The following is a 9,392-nucleotide window of genomic DNA, read 5'->3' as shown; positions in this document are numbered from 1 at the left end:
ACGAGGCCGCTCCTGTGGGTGGCACAACACGTGCTGCAAGCCCACGAGCGGCATTTGTATTTACAAGCCCCGGCACTCCTGGTGCACTAGACTAGGGACTGACAGTAAACCAAATAAGCCAAACATGGATACAATAGATACATCAATTTAACATAGGGAGCACTTGCGCTATGGCACTGATCAGCAGTGACACGGCGCCCAAAGCATATACCAGCAAAACATCGAAAAACAGTAGAGGCAAACAGAAAAAATGGAGGAGAGACTCAAGCCAATGATGTCAGGTCTAACACGTGTCCCCTCCAGCTGAAATGTGGGGAGAACTACCCTTGACCTAGGGAGTCCTCATCACTAAGGCAGAAAAATCTGGACAGACCATCAGCATTGGCGGGATCTGTACCAGGGCGGTGTTCCACCGTAAAGTCCATCCCCTGTAGAGAAATGGACCACCTCAACAGTTTCGGATTCTCACCCCTCATTTGCATCAACCATCTGAGGGGCCTGTGGTCTGTCTGAACCCGGAAGTGAGTCCCAAACAGGTAGGGTCTTAGCTTCTTCAGCGCCCAGACCACAGCAAAAGCTTCTCTCTCTATCGCACTCCACCTCGTTTCCCTGGGAAGTAACCTCCTACTGATGAAGGCTACAGGCAAGTCTCGGCCCTCTTCATTCACCTGAGCTAGAACAGCCCCCACGCCATGCTCTGAAGCGTCCGTCTGAACAATGAATTCTTTCGAAAAGTCGGGTGCCTGGAGTATAGGTGCTGTGCATATTGCAGTTTTCAGGGTGTCGAAGGCCGTTTGACAGGCATCAGTCCAGATCACGTTTCGTGGCTGCTTCCTGGAAGTCAGCGAAGTCAAGGGGTGCACAATGTTACCGTAATCCTTGACAAACCTCCTGTAATAACCCGTGAGTCCTAGGAAGGCTCTCACCTGCGTTTGGGTTTTGGGCGGCGCCCAAGCCAGGATGGTATCAATCTTGGGTTGCAGGGGGGCAACCTTGCCGCTCCCTACTTGGTGCCCCAAGTACACCACCGAACCCTGCCCAATCTGGCACTTACTGGCTTTGATTGTGAGGCCTGCTCCGCGCAGGGCCAACAACACTTCCTGGAGGTGGCGCAAGTGTTCCTCCCAGCTGGCGCTGAACACTGCGATGTCGTCCAGGTAGGCGGCACTGAAATCCTCCAGTCCAGCCAAGACCTGGTTGACCAACCTCTGGAAGGTGGCAGGGGCATTCTTCATCCCAAAGGGCATCACCCGGAACTGGTATAGCCCATCTGGTGTGGAGAATGCGGACCTCTCCTTTGCCCCATCAGTCAAGGCGATCTGCCAGTACCCAGACGTTAAATCAAACGTACTAAGGTACCGGGCAGCCCCCAACCGATCGATGAGCTCATCAGCTCTGGGGATGGGGTGCGCGTCAGTCTTCGTGACTGAATTGAGCCCTCGGTAGTCCACGCAGAACCGGAGTTCCGGTGAAGCACCAGGCGCTGCAGCCTTCGGGACCAAGACCACTGGGCTGGCCCAAGGACTGCTAGAGGACTCAATCACCCCTAACGCGAACATTTTGGAGACCTCCTCCTTAATGTACGCTCTGACCTTGTCAGTCACCCTGTAAGCCTTGTGCTTCACAGGATGGCTGTCTCCGGTGTCAACGTCATGGACACACCAATGAGTGACACCCGGAACCAAGGAAAACAGATCCGGGAATTGTCCCAACAGTTGGCGACAATCCTGTTTCTGCTCAAGGGTCAGTGTGTCAGAGAGGACCACACCATCCACCGACCCATCTTGCTCTTTAGCACATAGGAGGTCAGGAAGAGGCTCACTCTCCTCCTCCATTCCATCATCTGTAGCTAGGAGCATGCCCACTTCGGACCTTTCTAAGTGGGGCTTCAAACGGTTGACATGCAGGACCCGCAAGGGGTTCCTGAGAGATTTCAAGTCCACCAGGTAGGTGACATCGCTCTTCTTCTCCACAACCTTAAACGGTCCAGTCCACCTGTCCTTGAGCGCACAAGGTTCCACAGGGGACATGACCCACACTTCCTGACCAGGCTGAAGCTCTACCAGAGTGGCATTCCGGTCGTACCAACGCTTCATCTCCTCCTGGCTGGCCTCCAGATTTGCCTGAGCAAGTTCTCTGAAGCGCCGAGTCTGGTTCCGAAAGGCCAGCATGTAACTGTATACATCCTGGGGAGGTTTCCTGGGAGATTGCTCCCAGCCTTCCTTGACCAGACTCAAAGGTCCTCTTACCGGGGGACCGTATAAGAGCTCAAAGGGGCTGAACCCTAGAGCCTTCTGCGGCACCTCACGGTAAGCAAACAACAGGCATGGCAAGAGGACGTCCTATTTCCGCCTCATTGGTTCTTCAAGACCCATAATCATGCCTTTCAGGGTCCGGTTGAATCTCTCAACCAGCCCATTTCCTTGAGGGTGGTAAGGAGTGGTGAACTTGTAGGTTACCCCACACTCCTTCCACAGAGACTTCATATAGTTCGAAATGAAGTTGGTGCCTCGGTCTGACACCACCTCTCTGGGGAACCCCATCCGGGAGAAAACACCCATCAGTGCCCGTCCCACCACGGGGGCCGTCACTGTTCTGAGAGGGATGGCTTCCGGGTACCTTGTGGCATGGTCCACCAAGACCAGGATGAACCTGTTGCCCAGGGCTGTCTTGGGGTCCAGGGGCCCAACAATGTCAATACCCACCCGGTCAAAGGGGGTGCTGACCACTGGAAAAGGTTGGAGGGGAGCCTTCTGCTTCCTCCCGCTTTTCCCACTTGCCTGGCAAGTGCGACAAGTCTTGCAATGGATGTCTACATCCCTACGCATCTGAGGCCAATAAAAATGGGTGACAAGCCTGTCATAGGTCTTGTCCTGCCCCAGATGTCCAGCTAACGGAACGTCATGAGCCAAACCCAGTAGGAAGGCTCTGAAGCGCTGGGGTACCACCAGCACACGGGCTGACCCAGGCTCAGCAGCCTTAGGCTCGCTATACAGGAGGTCGTTCTCCCAGTACACAAAATGTGACCCTGACTGATCACCTGAGGATTGGGCTGAGGCATGCTGCCTCATGCCCACAAGAGAAGGGCACACTTTCTGTTCCGCACAGAATTCCTCCCTGGAAGGACCACCATCCTGCTGCCTGTGGGTCAGCTCGGGCAGGTCTCCCAGTTCGTCAATTTGTTCCCCTGTGGGCTCCAGGGTATCCCCCTCAGGGTCTACCTCCTCCTGGACCACGGGAACTACGGGGGCCGGTTTCCCGCGCCTCCTGCCTCTTCTCTTCACAGCTGGGTCCTGGGCCGTACTTTCAGGCTCCGGGACCCCATCAACACCCTTACTCGCTGTCATGGATCGAGTGGTTGCACACACCCACTCTGGCACACCCAACATTTTCAAGTGCGCCGCTCTTTCCACCTTAGCCCAAGGGGAGTCTTCTAAATCATTGCCCAGGAGACAATCGACAGGCATGGCGGGCCTCACAGCAACCTGAAGAGTACCTGAAACTCCCCCCCATTCAAAGGAAACCTGAGCCACCTCACACTCTTTCTGGGAGTTGACGGCAGCTATCACGGGGTAGAATGCGTGGGGAACCACCTGCTCTTTGGACACCAAGTGACACTTGACAGCTGTCACACTCGCTCCGGTGTCTCTGAGAGCTTCCACTCTATGGCCATTAATGGTCACCCACTGCCTATATTTACTAGTGTTACTAGGCAAAGGGGGTGGAGGGACCATTTGCATGTCTCCTAGCGAGACCAGGGACATTTCTGCGGGACCCCTCCCACCATGGACAACCATCTCCTCCCCTCCCAAGGCTACACTCGCCAATTGACGGGGGGTGCACGCGGCGGTGCATTCGAATCCTTTTTGGTACACTGGGGGTCATAAAACCGGTGTCCCACCTGCCCACAACCGTAGCAGGTTAGGGGGCCCCTATGAACAGGTTTACCCGTCGGGGCCCCTGGCTTCTTCTCAGGGGGAGGCTGGGAACCTTTCCCTTGGTTCCCTTGGGGATTACTTTGGGGCCCTTCCTGAGACTCCTTCTGTTTACCCTTGTCCCCCCCACTCTTCTGCTGGGGACCCTGCCCACCTTTGGCTGAGTCTCCCACTGGACCCTTGTGGACCCTGGTACTGACCCAGCGGTCCGCCTCCTCAGCAAGTTTTCTAGGGTTAGATATCTTGCTATCAATCAGGTGCTGGCGCAGCTCTGGAAAACAGTTATTCGACAAATGCTCCCAAGCAAACAAATCATAAAGAGCTTCATAACTTTCCACTTTGCTGCCCTTTACCCAACCATCCATGGCTCTGCAAAAATAAGACACATATTCAACCCACGTCGTACCAGGCAACTTCTTACATTCTCTAAAAGCTTGTCTGTACTTCTCGGGGGTTAGGCCATACCGCAACATTAAAGCATCTTTCATATGAGCATACAACATCCTATCCGCAACAGGCATGTCTAACAGGGTATCTCTTCCCTCATTCACAAAGCGACCCCACAACCCCGCTCCCCAATTCTTCTCAGGGACCTGGTGGGCCAACAATGCTAACTCATATGCTTTAAACCATTGACCAATATCTTCATTCCTATGGTAATCTTTTATCACATCTTTCGGAAAGTAAAACTTACTTTCTGCATGCTCGGATGGGATGCTGCCACCAGAGGGATTCAACTCTAACTTTTTAGCTTGGATATCCAGCTCCCTCAACCTGGCTTCACGCTCCAAAGCTAACTTCTCTCGTTCAAACTCTAACTTTTTGATCTCCAAATCAGCTTCTCTTCTACCTCTTGCATTTTCTAACTCCAACTGCCCATTTATCTTTAGCCTTGCCATTTCCATGTTGTAAGCTCGCTCTTTCGCCCTTTCTTCTCTTTCTTCAGGGGAAAGACCTTTGGAGGAAACACTGCTACCGGGAGAGGACACAGGCCCATTCACTGGCACCTCCTCATCCCCTTCCTCTGTGGGTACCACCACCACATCAGAGGGATCTCTGGACTCCTACCAGGCCTGTAATGCTTTACGAAAATCATCTTTTCTCGAGAGGCCGGTGGTAGGAACTTTAAACTGGTCGCAAAAGTGTTTCAGCTCATCTTTTTTGTATTTCTTTAGCTTATTCCTCTCAAACTCCTCCACAACAACAGCAGGGGCAGTGACTCCGTTGTCACTCATGGTTAAAACTGGCAGTGTTAAAAAAAAATCAAGTTTCAGAAAAGCGGAGAACAAAAAATAGGATCCTTCCCAATTAGATTGTGACTGCGTTATGGTCTGCTTTCACTATGTAGCGCACACTAATCACTGTACATGGGTCATAAATGCAAGGTCCAAATACTCACCGCTGCATCCAATGTTAGAACCGGCTGTCTCTAGTCGGCAGAGATATGCACTTCTGACAAATAGGGACACTCCTTTTCTAGTCAAGGCAAGGGGATCACACCCTTCGATAACCCCTGCTCACCCCCTTGGTAGCTTGGCAGAGCAGAACAGGCTTATCTCAGAGGCTGTGTGTTAAGCAATTATGACCACATACAGTAATACAGTGAATACACTACAAATGGACACGACACAGTAGTATTATAAAAATAAGTATTTTTATATAAGGCTTAGCACAAGACCCAATAACGAAAAACTGTACACAATCGGAATAAATACGTTGGGAAGGAGAAAGGATAGTTCAAAGGTAGGTTCTTCTTTAGCACAAAAGTCTTTAGTATGAAGCAAATCTTCTTCTTGGAAACACAGTTCTTAGCAACAGGGTAACCCACACGGGGGCTACACGACGTCGAGGCAAAGTTAATCCAAAGGTTCGGCGTCGACCGCGAGGAGCGCTACGTCGAGCCTGGAGTCACACAGACCCCCAACAACACAGTACCTTAGGAAAAATGCAGCACACGATGATCAGCGGCGTCGAGCAATCCGGCGTCGCGTCTTCGGTGTCGATCAGGCCTCAGCAGGCGTCGTCGTTGATGATGCAGTTGCACAGAGTGAGCAGCGCTCACGGCGTCGACGGGCACACAGGTGATGCGATCAGCAGCGGGGCAGACACGAGGTCCTCTGGAGTTAGAGCCGTACTCCCACTCACTGGCGTTGCTGCTGGCGTCGGTCGGGCCCGGCGTCTGGTCGTCGTGATTGCTGGTTCTTTCAGAGGTGCTGGATTCTCGCTTCCAGCAAATAGCACTTTAGCAGGTGAAGTCCTTTAGCCCTGTGACTTCAGCAGGAGACTGGAACTCTTCCAGTCCTTGGAGATTTTCTTAGCAAGCGTGAGAGTACACACACAGTTCCTCTCTCCTGGTTCCTTGGCAAAAATAAAGAAGCACTGCAGGATTCCCCCAACAACAGCACACCGGCAGAAGGGGTAGGCCTCTTGTCCTTGGTTACAGGGTTCCTTGTCAGAAGTGATCTGATTTCTTAGTTCAGGGGTCCTTCTCTTATACCCCTTTTCGTCTTTGATCCCTTTGTCTATGCCGGGGGTTTCCCAACATCCTGGGTCTGTTGTGGGTGGAGCCAGGCAGACGTACCTGGCCTATTCACTGAGCAGGGCTGGGTCCTCAGACGCCCAGCAGGAAGTGGAGCCAGCATTGACACTGGCAGGAGCAGAGCTATCGGCCTCCTGGCAGGAGGTGGGGCTAGGATCGTCCATGGCAGGCACAGAGCCATCAGCCGCTTGGCAGGAGGTGGAGCCGGCATTGTATCAGGCAAGGCAGGCTATCAACAACTACTCTCCCCCTACTCTCAACGTAAATGTCCCACTCATCCCACACTGACTCATCCAGACCTGTGGAGCCACCCAGCTCCTGTCACACACACGCAAGACCAGCAGAGACCAGATATGGTTAGACAAGAAAATAGACACTTTCTAAAAGTGCTATTTTCGAACTCAGAGTCCAAAAACCATCCACCCCAACGGATGCGTAATTAAACCCCGAGTTCAGGGATACCAAACTCGACATTGCACCATGCTCCCCGAGCCAGCTAGGATCATAGCATTACAATCCTGGCGGCCCATTCTAATCAATGGAGAGCAGGCTACCTCGCAATAGTGAAGAACGAAGATGGCAGTAATTCACTATTAGGACATGCCAACTTGGTCAGGCGTGTCCTTCCTTAGACTTACAATGCACCCTGCCCGCGGGCCTACCATAGGGGTGACTAACATGAAGCCAAGGGAAGGTTTGGGGGGCTGGCAAGTAGGTATACTTGCGCAGCCGGCGTGGCAGCACTAGGCTGCACGTGGGTCTCGCAATGACCGACCCGTAGACATTCTTTTACGAGGCCGCTCCTGTGGGTGGCACAACACGTACTGCAAGCCCACGAGCGGCATTTGTATTTACAAGCCACGGCACTCCTGGTGCACTAGACTAGGGACTGACAGTAAACCAAATAAGCCAAACATGGATACAATAGATACATCAATTTAACATAGGGAGCACTTGCGCTATGGCACTGATCAGCAGTGACACGGCGCCCAAAGCATATACCAGCAAAACATCGAAAAACAGTAGAGGCAAACAGAAAAAATGGAGGAGAGACTCAAGCCAATGATGTCAGGTCTAACACCATTGTTATTTGTAATATTAATACCTCAAAGTCATGTAAATAGACCACATATTGCATTAGAATTCTATAGGTGTCACGTTTGCAAAAGTTAAAAATATTGGCATTGTAAATGACAAAGCTAGTAATTTCCCTACTTTCAATACCAACACATAAATAAAATAATTGTCATTTGCAATACCAATACCTCAAACTTTCCTAATGCGAGACCTATTGCATTGCAAATGCTTGTTGGGGCTGTGATTATGATGATAAAACAATATTTCAATGAAACTATGAAATAATTTCCAAACTTCATGGTAAATATAGGTTTTATACCACTGAATTTTGCACAATAAATGCACACACACGGGGCGTGGCTACGAGTGTCAAGATGTCGGTCGCACCTTAGATGTGCTCCCGACCCCTCCGTCATCCGCTCTATCAGCCGCTGCCATCGGGAACATTTGACACATTGTGCCCCGTACCTGGATGCCTGGGGGCCTCCCGCAGCTCCTTTCTAGTCGTGGAGCACTGAATACGCAGTTTGGGCGGATCTTGTCTCCCGGATCTCCTCAAAATGGCGGCTGTGGCAGCACGGACTTGAGATCTTTGGATGGTCCGCGGGCGTTCCTACATGCCCGCGGGGGGAGCTCCTTCCTTCGTGTGCCCCTCCCTGTCCAGGACACACCGTGGCCTCCTCTGTGGGAATTGCTGGTGCCGACTCAGGGGCTTAGTGCTGCTGCATGGAGATGCTGTGGGCCTGACGTGGCTGTCTAGAGCCGCTCAACTCCCATGTGGTGGAGCTGGGGAGTAAGTGACGTCGCGGCTCCGCGAGGGGTCTCTGTGCTCGCGGGCCACTTGTGATGCTCCTGAGGGCCCCACTGGATCCTTCCTGCTGACCGTCATGGGGTGTACAGAGTAGCAGGACATCTTCTACAGAGTGGTGAGCTGGTGTCGGTGTGCCTCTGTGGGCCCTGGGGATATCGGCTGCCCGCTGTGGGCCCTGGGGATATCGGCGGCCCGCTGTTGACTCTGGATTTTGCCTGACTGTTCTGCTGCCACGGCCTAGCGGGGAAGCGGCCTGCGGGGGGGGGGGGTGATCCCCCTTAGGCTCATGTGACCTTGCCCTGCTGCGTGCACCATTGTTGGCAGTGCCGCCCCATCGCCAACTGCTGTTTGGACTGGTGTCTTCGGTGTGGCGAGAATGTACCTGCGGGGCTTTTGACTTTCCTTGTTGCTCTCGAGGCCCGGCCTGGCGGCCGCTGGGGGCTTACGCTTGAGGTGTGCCCCGCTGGGGGTGAAGATCCCTCCTGGCTACTGGCCGGGGGCTGACCTGGCTCTGCCTGTCGGGGCTCGGCTCTGCAGGGGCCGTTGTGACTGTCACCAGTGCTCTTGGGGGTCTAAGTGTTGCGCCTGGGGGCACGGGGGCCCTCCCTGTTGTGCTTGTAGCCCAGCAGCCGCTGGGGGGTGGCGTTTGCGACGTACCCCGCTGGGGGTGGAGGTCTCTGCCGCTGCCATGTGTGCTAGTACGGTTTGCCTGGCTCTGCGGGACTCTGTTCAAGGTTTGTGAGTGCGTCAGCGGTGGGCCCCGCTGTCCCTGACTGCATGCGGCGGTGCTGTGGGGCCCCATCACACCGCGGTTGTTGGACTTGTGGACTACCTTAAGTGACCCCCATGGGGCCTGGACTGGAAACCCGGATGCTGCGGACCCCCATCGCAGTCCGGAGGTGGACTTGCTGGGCTGGTTCCTGCCTGGCCCTGGGCGGACTTCTCCTGTAGGGTAGGCCCGGCCTGCTGTGGGTTGTGCTGGGGTTGTGGCCATCCCTGGTAGTGACAGACCTACGGAGGCCAAGTGGTG

Source organism: Lissotriton vulgaris, chromosome 10 (assembly GCF_964263255.1).
Source record: "Lissotriton vulgaris chromosome 10, aLisVul1.2, whole genome shotgun sequence".
In the NCBI taxonomy this organism is placed as follows: domain Eukaryota; kingdom Metazoa; phylum Chordata; class Amphibia; order Caudata; family Salamandridae; genus Lissotriton; species Lissotriton vulgaris.
Note: the sequence above shows the minus strand (reverse complement) of the source record.